The 9,635-nt window shown below is 42.4% G+C and overlaps 1 long non-coding RNA gene across 4 annotated transcripts; it reads left to right on the plus strand.

Annotated features, from left to right (window-relative positions):
- Nucleotides 1-1,321: 1,321 nt before the first annotated feature.
- LOC130536812 (uncharacterized) lies at nt 1,322-8,786 on the plus strand. Of its 4 annotated transcripts, none has more exons than XR_008953471.1 (5): nt 1,322-2,735; nt 3,170-3,305; nt 3,932-4,028; nt 8,137-8,305; nt 8,570-8,786. It is a non-coding gene; the product is annotated as an uncharacterized LOC130536812 (long non-coding RNA). The 4 variants fall into 4 exon arrangements; XR_008953470.1 differs by having other exon boundaries at nt 8,137-8,289; XR_008953468.1 differs by having other exon boundaries at nt 8,137-8,786.
- Nucleotides 8,787-9,635: the final 849 nt, after the last annotated feature.

Here is a 9,635-nt window from a genome sequence, read left to right on the forward strand (position 1 = left end):
TCAGGAGTAGATTAGCAGATCACATCAGCCTCCTGTTGTCTTGGAGGAAGATCAAGGTGACCTTTGCATCGAGCTTTTAGCGATCAGGCCCCCCTGCTGCGGAACCAGGGTCCCGTCAAACAGTTTTAATGTCTACCAAACTACGGTAAGAAAAACCTCTTTATTTAACCTGACACCAGCATTTAACAGTTTCCTCCAAGCCTCACTATTCATCCTAAACCAAGTTCACTGAATTGTTTTTCATATGATAAGAAAACAGAAAAGAAGCAACTTGCGTGTTAGCATGCTAATTAGCATTCAGCGATTTGAGTGGCCGTAATGTGCCGTTGATTGCAAAACTAAAACAACGAAAACTAATGAAACTAATAGTTAATAACAAAATCTAACTATTGTTTCAGACCTTGTTTTGCTGCAGTAAAAAATATTAAAATAAAAACAGCCGAAATCAGAAGAGAGTCTTAAGTTAACCGGTCAGTGAGGACCTGTTGATGTTTCACTGTCGAACAACACGTGCGAAGCAAATGTGTGCAGGGTGGGGGGCAAAAACTGCCAAGATAACTAGTATCTTTCCATATTTTCTTATCTTTAATGATAGAACCACTGTACCCAACAAATACTGCTTGTTTATCTATATCTGTGAGTGTGTGTGTGTGTGTGTGTGTGCCCGTGTGTGTGCATGTGTGTGTGCGCACAAGGCTGAGAGATCTATGGGTGTGTTGTCGTTTACCAACTGTCATCTGGCCTGATTTCCAGTGCGTCTAAATCAATGTGTGCACGGGAAGATTTTCCTGAGCAGGTTAGCTACGGTGGCTTTTGCTGCATGTGGCTGGAGACAGACTGGCTTTGATGGGAACCGCCCATTCACGCCAGTCTGGCCTCCCGAAAATGTCTATGGAGGTTAATTCAATGGCAGAATTGGCACTATGCTAATGGTTCCCTGACACGGGCCCCATGCCAAACCCGTCAGTACCGCAGAACAGCAAAAGCCTTTGGAGCAATGAGTGAGGCGGCTGCTGCATAATGAGGCCACGGGGTTTCAATGACCTTGGGGAGTCGTGTTCACATCGTCACCCCCAACAAAGTCTATTCAAGAAAGTGAGACTATTCTACGGATTCAGAAAAGTATGGCAACACATGCTGTACACAGACCAGTTAGAGAATAACTGCCCCCCCCCCCTTCCCACCGCAGCCCACACAAGCACAAGAACTGTTTAACTGTCTACATTGGTCACGCACAAGAACTCAAATGAAATCTTTCACATGTTGGACACTGACTCTGCCCTTTATTAGATAAACGCTGTAGATAAACGCCGATATGGAAGCGCTGCGTTCAGGTGCGCGCGTTGTCCCCGTAACTCCAGTCACAGGCCCGTATTCAAAATCCTTATTCCTTACTCCTTATTCCCTAAATAGTAAACTAATTAGTGAGTTTGCCCTTTTAAAGGCTGTGAAAATATTTGGTTAGGATACTCAATGGCTCCTCACTGTATCCCATAATGCACTGTGATAAACGACCACAGTAGACAGCAGTACAGTAGCAACTATGTCAACACTGTGTCAGGAGTAACAAAGACACAGGAAACACACTCACATACTGAACACCTGATGTTAATGGTTTCCTCTACAAAGTAAACCATAAACTCTGTCAAGCGCACATATGGCGGAGATTTAGATCGACCGGAGTTGTCGTTGACATCAATGCTTCTTGTGAAAGCATCCTTCAATCCTTATAGCTTCAGGAAGCAATGAAGGCGACACCATTCATGCTTCAGGAGGTGCTAAAACGAGGGCATCCAGGTCGCCTCACATGTCGGGGCTTGACGCTCCATAATGTCCTTATCAACGTTTGTTTTTCTGGCAAGTAGGATTTAATATGTGGTTTTCCGCCACCCGCCATCACAATGGCACTGATGATATGTTAAGATTAGCTGACAAGTCCTTTAACACGCTCATCACTCTCCCATGCACGGAACTGAAATTCTAAATTTACTTTACATTAGGGGTTGGATTAGATGCTTAACCCCTGATCCGACCTCCAGAAGCCACCTGGCGACTTTATTCAGCTGAACTTGTTGTGTTCTGTTGTTTTCCTGGATGAACTCACCAGCGAGGGGGAGGGGGCGTAGCGGCCTGTTGCATTTCTGCAACGCGCGCACCGCAGCGCAGGTCTGTTGTAAAATATTTTGACGGCATCATCGCTCTTGGAAAGGAGAATGAACTGTAATAACCCCTCTGAGGGGTTCGACGGGTAAACCGTGACTCAAAGACGGAGTAATAAATCTCATCAGGTTCTTGTGAAAACAACATGCTGATGGTGTTCTTGTCCTTTTCCCAGCTGGCTGGCAATCTAGGCAGAAAGATTCTTTGACAGATCCGTAATGGGATCCGCCTTTTACAGGTGGAGACAATGCAGCTTTCATTCAGCAGCACTCATTTACAGCCCCGTATCCCTCATCCTGTCCCCAACAGGTGTTTGTCTGGAGACGCAGGTGATGGCAGATACCATCTTCCATGGCGGCTGCGTGAAGTGCGGGGGAAGTTACTCAAAGTTGGAAACCGGGACGGTTGATTGAGAGCGGCGGTGAGTTCGTTGTCTGCGGTCGAGGAGGTGAATGAAGCTGATGATGCGATGCCTCCTTCAGCGCTGCCTTCGTGGGCAGAGCTCTTCGCCATCCCATGCATCAAAGAAAGGGGAAAACTGCGAAACACTGGGAGGAGAAAAAGCATCAAACCAGGTAGATTTTAGCCAAGGAAATTCCCGTTCAAGGCTAATCCTCAACGTTGCTTCCACTGTCCTGTTCCACCTGTAAAAAAAACAACAAAAAAAAAACATCAACACCTTTTAAAACTGTAAATGACACCATGATATATTTGATTAAATATTGAAAATAAAAATAAACAAACCAAAAATCTGCTCCACAATAAAAAGCAAAACTGAGTTAATGCTCTGAGCGGCACTAACGCGATATAATATGTCATCAAAATCTAAGATGGCGCTGCAGGAATCGCATGTTTTACATCCACTGCAAGAAAAGTAAAAATATGATGTAATTAGTCTGTTTTTAGGACAGAAACAAGGCTAAATACAATGAGCCACGTTGTTGTCACCATATAGCATGAACTTATGGCTGAATCTAAAGCTGTTCCCTGAACATTTTCCCTGGGGGAGGATGGGAACAGGAAGAAAGGGTGTCTCCCACAGTGCCGAGCGTGCTGCGGACACCAGCAGAGCATCGAATGACCAGCTTCTGCCAAAACCCAATGTGACGCACGCCCTCGAGCTCCATCTGCAGAACGCCACAAATGTAAGTACTCACAGGTCACGTATGTTTAAATCATGAACACGTCTGCAGTGTCTAGTATGTAAACAGTGTGTGTGTCCTTGTCCATGTATAAAATGATTAAGTACTGTTATTGGAGTCGTGTGAGTGTGTGTGTGTGTGTGTGTGTGTGTGTGGGGGGGGGGGGGGGGCTATTTTTAGGTTCTGGCAAGTTACCATTTTCTGAAGCCAAAGCAAGTGTTTTGGGCAGTGTCAGCGGCGGTGCCCTTCATTCATTTCTATGAAAAAGATGCCAAGAAAAAGAAAATATTTGTTTGTTTGCCTTTAACGCTGAAGCTAGAATAAAGCCAAGCATATACAGACAGCGACCAGATTGCATTAAAAGTTGGAAGAATCTAAAATAATGCGGGCGAAAAACAAATGAACTGGCCGTTAACGTTAGCCTGAACTGCACTTGCTCTGCTTCGTTTCCTGACCTCTGAATCAGTTTCCAAATGAGAAGGAATCCCTCTTTAGGAACCAGTGGTAGGAAGATCACTGCCTCAAGTATAAATGCTCATTATAGCTCGTGCTCTCCATGCAAAGCCAACACACAAGCACAAATAACTAAAGAACATAACTGTCTTTCTTTGATCCCTTGCGAAATGGAGGCAAAGAAATCCCTTTCCAAGGACCCACCGGAGTCAAACCAAAGCTCGGAATGAAGGCGTCTGTGTCGAAAGGCAGCATGAACAAGTTAATAATCAGGTTAGTGGTGTGATTGTTTTTTTTCAAAGGGTTTTTAAAGAACTGAACTCCTAATGTGGTAGTTGGAAAATAGATAAAAGAAATTTTGAATGAAATGTAAAGTGTATATCTAATATTATAGATTATAATGCAGCTGCAATAGTCAGCAGCCCCGTTAAGGGACGAGTGAAAGATGGCTGGATTAGCTGATACAGTCACGCAAGGCGGAATTCATTTGATAATTCTTTAACAATGTGTCTCTAACTGTCAGAATACCAGTTTATCCAGTTGCAATTAAGGTTGTGTTTTTATAATGGAAACTTTGTTTTCCTTCTTGCTTACGTTATCACGTACACGTGACTATAGGTGCACACGTGACTGTGTTAAAAAGATAAAAGAAGAGGGGGGGGAAAAGACAACAATGCAGCTTTATCCCAGGAGATTACGTAACAGCTCGCAGGAGCGTGTGTGCAGGACAGGTTCTACATGCTTGCTACAATTTCCAGCCTCTGTCTTGCTGTCTCCGTCCTTTTCACCTGTGTCCCCTGATCCGGACAGCTTCGCTAACCTGCCTGTGTGAGTCAGTTATCAGTCCAGCCGCGCAAAGCCAGAACTCGCCTGAAAAAGACAAGCAGTGTGTGTGTGTTTATGTCCTTTTGGCTTCTTGGGAGTGTGTGGGGTGTGTAGGCTGTTAAAGAGCAGAGTACAGGACACCCCACCCTGCCGTGCTGTGAAATGCTTCGGGAAAACAACAGGTATTGCTGCTTCTGTCCTCCGTATCTCATAAAACAGTTGAGGAACCCATAAAGTGACGGTGCGATCCACGTGTCTGCAGCCAGATCAGCGCCTGGGTGAGACTGCTGTTGAGAGGAGTGTGTCGCTCTGTTTCTCTTTGAGGTACAGTAAGAGTTGATCGTTAGCACAATAGCAACAGAAAGAGAACAAGATCAGATTGAATGACAGCAGTTTGTAATCCATGATCTTGGACAGTAACTGTGCAGATACTTGACAATCACAAGGAAAATAATCCCAGAAAAATGCAGTTTGCCTTTGGGAGCTATAATGCTACTATGCTCATCAGCTATCTTCAAAGTAAACAGGCTAAAGCCGCAAACACAAAGGAGAGGAGGGATGCGGCTTCCCAGTGCATAAAGTACACATTGAAGAGAAAAACAGTGCTGAAAACATTGTGACCGTAAGATGACTTGCTAAGCTACGATGACTTGCTAAGTTAGGAAATGCTGGATATAATGACCAGTGTTGTGTTTGGAACAGAGGTGTCAAACTCAAATACCCGGTGGGCCAAAATTCAAAACTGGGACAAAGTCACGGGCCAACATTGCTATTTATTGAAAAAAAATCTTCCTCCAGTTATAACACAGAACCTTTTGTTATGGACCCAAACTAGTTTTGCTCAACAACTGAACATGGAACAAGCAAAGCTTCACACAATACAACATATAATTTATTATTGCACACATGCAAAAATCGAAATTCAAATAAAAAAACACATTACTGGCATTCATTTCTTCTCTTTTAAATTTCAACAGAAATCTTTTTCCATTGTAAGTTAATGTAATGTAAATGTAATGCCTTTTCATCTCTTCTACTTTCTAGCACCTTTGAGTCATTTCCAGGTGTTTGTGCTTGTCTTGGTGTTCCATTTTATAGCGTCATCTGTTGTTGCTCTCCTTGTAATGCACATTGGCTCCATATATGACAGGCAGGTCTGTCTTTTACATATCTTAACAGATATTCTGCCTCCTACCTGTTCAGAAAGGTCTTATTTTCTGCCTTTCTTTTTACCATTTTTCAGAGGGGTAGTGCGGTGCCAGAATTAGCATTAGCATATAAGGTCGCTATGACTGCTTCCTCTTTCTTGGTGGTTGGCAAGCCACATATTGATGCATTACCACCATCAACTGATGTGGAGTGTGGATTTTCACACAAAAACACTAGCAGAGCATTCTGGTATTTGTAGTATTAGCACATGCGCTTTAGGCGATAATACCGGCGGGCTAGCTCTAATAATCAATTGGTATGGCTTTGCAGACCAAATATAATTACATTGCGGGCCAAATTTGGCCCACGGGCCAGAGTTTGACACCTATGGTTTGGAAGAAGAGCACCTCTGAGGCCAAATAAGAGCCAAAGTCATCAATGTCCCATAGCAACAGACAATAGAGACAAGAAAAGTTATTAACGTGATAAGAGCAGTACCTCTCGGGATTAGGAATTCCTATTTTAATGGCATTACAAAAAATAGAATCATGCTGCATGGTTAACCGCCTCCAGTCTTAACCCTACCTACAAAATAAAAGGTGGCTTTATTGCTACTGTCAATGCTTTAAACGTCTGTATTTGTCAAAGTAAGATTTTTTTGCTAAAACCGGGAAAGCCAGCAGCCAGTGTTAAAGCAAACACATGCATGTGTGCTGGAATCACAATATTTTAAAATTCATTCATCACAAGTTCATGATCATGAGATCATGAGATCATCGCATGATCAAAGTGGATCTCACACTGTGGGGAGTTTTTCTCACTCTGTTAATATTTAACGGACAAAATCCAGGCTCTTCCTTGGGGACAGCTGTCCTAACTGCATTTGCTGTGAGGAGCACTTGTTTCTGAAGACCTTTAAGGCTGGAAGGAGGATAAAAAAAGAAAATGAATGTCTATTATTCATAAAAATTTGTGAAAAAGTGCCAGTGGAACAATTATTGTAGCAGTGGATGAAGCTTAAAAAAGCTCATTAGAGTCGAGTGTTAGAGTCTGAGTCTGGAGGTGTGGGCTGAGATCAAATATGTACCAATTACAATATTACAAAATATATAATTCAGTGTCACACACTGTCTCCATTTACACCTCAAACAAGACAAGTAAAAGGTGAATCACATTTGAATTTCTTATTGTTGAAGCGATGGAGAGTTTACACTCAACTTAAAGGAACTGTAAAAAAACAGCAACATCTGAATGTGTAAACTGGGAGTGAAACTGAGGGCGTTCTATTGGTGGCAGGGGAGCCCCCGCTATTGTTGGACGGTTCGCTGGAGCTGCCTTTTGTCTACCAGATTCTTCAGAAATTCAACACGTCCAACACAAATTCTAACAGGATTCCTGTGAGACAAAGAGACTGAGACGGCAAAGATCCTTAAAGAATACAGTATTACAGGAGATACATGTCACAGGGTCATGGTATAATGTCAAGTGACTGTGGTATTTACACATGCTGACCCTTGAGGCTTCAGTCCCTGAACTCTGACCCCTTAGCAGGAACTACTAAGCAAAATCCGATACGACCCTGGTCCTGGCTGGAAAAAGCTGTTCCGCTGATGTTTGAAGTGGCTGCAACCTTGGCCCAGAAATCTATACCGTTTATAGTCCTAAACAAATGCGCGTGTGCACGTGCACCAGTTTGAGGGAAGCTTTTAAAAGTGGAGACAATGAAAATGTCATTCCAGTTTGGCAAAATAGAAACGATTGATGGCCGCCGTCAAACACGCATTTTGACACATAACTGTGACGGAGAACGTAAACGTTGCTCCCCTCAGACTATATTAGAAAACATTTACTTTAATGTTCATATCACTTTATTAAGCTTAATGTATTTGTGTTTTTTTTTCTGTCTTCCTCCTATCCTTAGTGCTGCATATGTTCAGCACCGGCCACAATATTGTCCAATACCACAGTCCACCACTAGTTTGTCACCAGGTGTTAATAATCCTTTGGGTGACTCCTGCTGACCTCTGTTGACCCACATGATCGTCAGAATGACATCAGCCACTAAACACAAAGGCTAAATCTGTGAGGAATGACAAATATGCCTGAGCCACATGCACACACATGATGATACAAAGGGCCACTCTGCGCACACGCTCTCAGCATGGAAAGTGACAGGATTCTGTTTCGGGCAGCGTTCCTAACAGGGAAGGTCGTCACAAAGGGAGGATTAGGAGCATATGGGGAAGTGTTGTTGAAGGAAAAGCTGGATTTATTACAAAAAGAAAAACAAAATCTGATTTAGTACCAGAAGCGTAAAAAACTTGATTCATTTAGTTGAAAATAAATAAACCTGACAGGAACTCGATGCAAAAGAAAAGAGAAAATCTAATCTTTTCCCCTTTGGCAGAAGAATATGAGTCTAAATCCAGCTCCATGCAAACATATCTGAAGACAGGACATGGGACAACGTCCAGCACGTCAGCACTGAAGAAACCCACATAAAAAGCACCAAAAGAAAGGAAAAGGCACAAGACTTTAACTGTGCACAGACTGTGTAAAGGTACTTTTGCTGTCAAGTGACTCTATTCCCTTTCTGTAGGATGTGCATGTGTCCTTTTGACCAGGTTCCTAATATACAGTGGATGAGTGGACAAATGGATTTCTAGCAGGAACATGCTAGAATTTGTATGAGGGGGTTTAAAGATGGCATTCAGGTGCAGAGTGTAGGTCAAAACACGGCAAAAACAAACGCATGAGTGCGGGCACGTTGTGTTTGCTTTGCTTTGCAGTGCTCGTGCTTTGTCCTCAACCATCCATTGCTGTATCTGTCACCGGGACAGGCGCAGTGGGGACATGGTGGCTGCCTCCCCAGAACTCCCGGCAAGTTCCTTCTGTGGACTCCTCGTCCACCACCTGGTGCAGTCTCAGACGTCTCTAAACCAGCAGGTTGTGGGTTGGAGCCTTTAACCTTTGACACCATCTCACCAGAGATAAAAATGTTTATCAGTTTTGTAAAACAGACTCAAAAAGCACAATAAAAGGAAGAAGTCGTTTCCATTTACTGACAATTTAAAGACCACAAAATATAGGAAACATTTTGTCCATAGGTTGGTCAATGTTGACCCAAAAGCAACGTTCGGTCACCTTTAACCAGGTCTAGGCACCATTTTCTGGAGGTGTATTACGATCAAGTTACAAAAGCCATCCAACTCGGGGAAATAATTAGTATATCCAATCAAAATCCTCCTGGAAACTTGTTAATAGTTGCATATGAACTCCAATTTTATCTAATTTGTATTTCCTGAACCTCTACGATCGCGAGTGGAAGCAAATACGACATAAATTCAACAGAATTATCATCTCATCAACTCCAGACGAATATCATTTTGTCTGCGAGCCTCCTCTTATTTAATTAACTGGATGTCACTAAACCGTCATTTGTGTTAATCAAAAGTTATGAAACTTGATTGCGTGTTTAAAAAAAGAAAGGGTTAACTTAATCAGTTACAATTTAAAATTTCAATTCTTTCATAGTTGCCTCAATAAATATTCCTTGAAACTTACAAAAAGAGTTCAATAATTTATTGTAATGTGCTTACTGCTTTTTAGGAAGGAATTATATTTATACTCAACTTTCATAAGTAAAAAAAACCCTTCCTTTCATCTCTATATGTAATGGGCGATATCAGCCATGTGTTTTATTAATATTTATAATAACGGGACAGAATTTCAAACATTGCTGCCTTGAGTCTGAATGTCTGCATCAATTAATTAACACAACAGTGACTGAAAACTGGTAACCGACATAATTAAAGCGAGATTATTGTCGAGTTATTCACTCACTGCTGCTGCAGCAAAGGTAAATATATACCGGTAATATATGAGGTAGCAACTGGGACACTGGGT

This window comes from Takifugu flavidus, chromosome 13, assembly GCF_003711565.1.
Source record: "Takifugu flavidus isolate HTHZ2018 chromosome 13, ASM371156v2, whole genome shotgun sequence".
Lineage (NCBI taxonomy): Eukaryota > Metazoa > Chordata > Actinopteri > Tetraodontiformes > Tetraodontidae > Takifugu > Takifugu flavidus.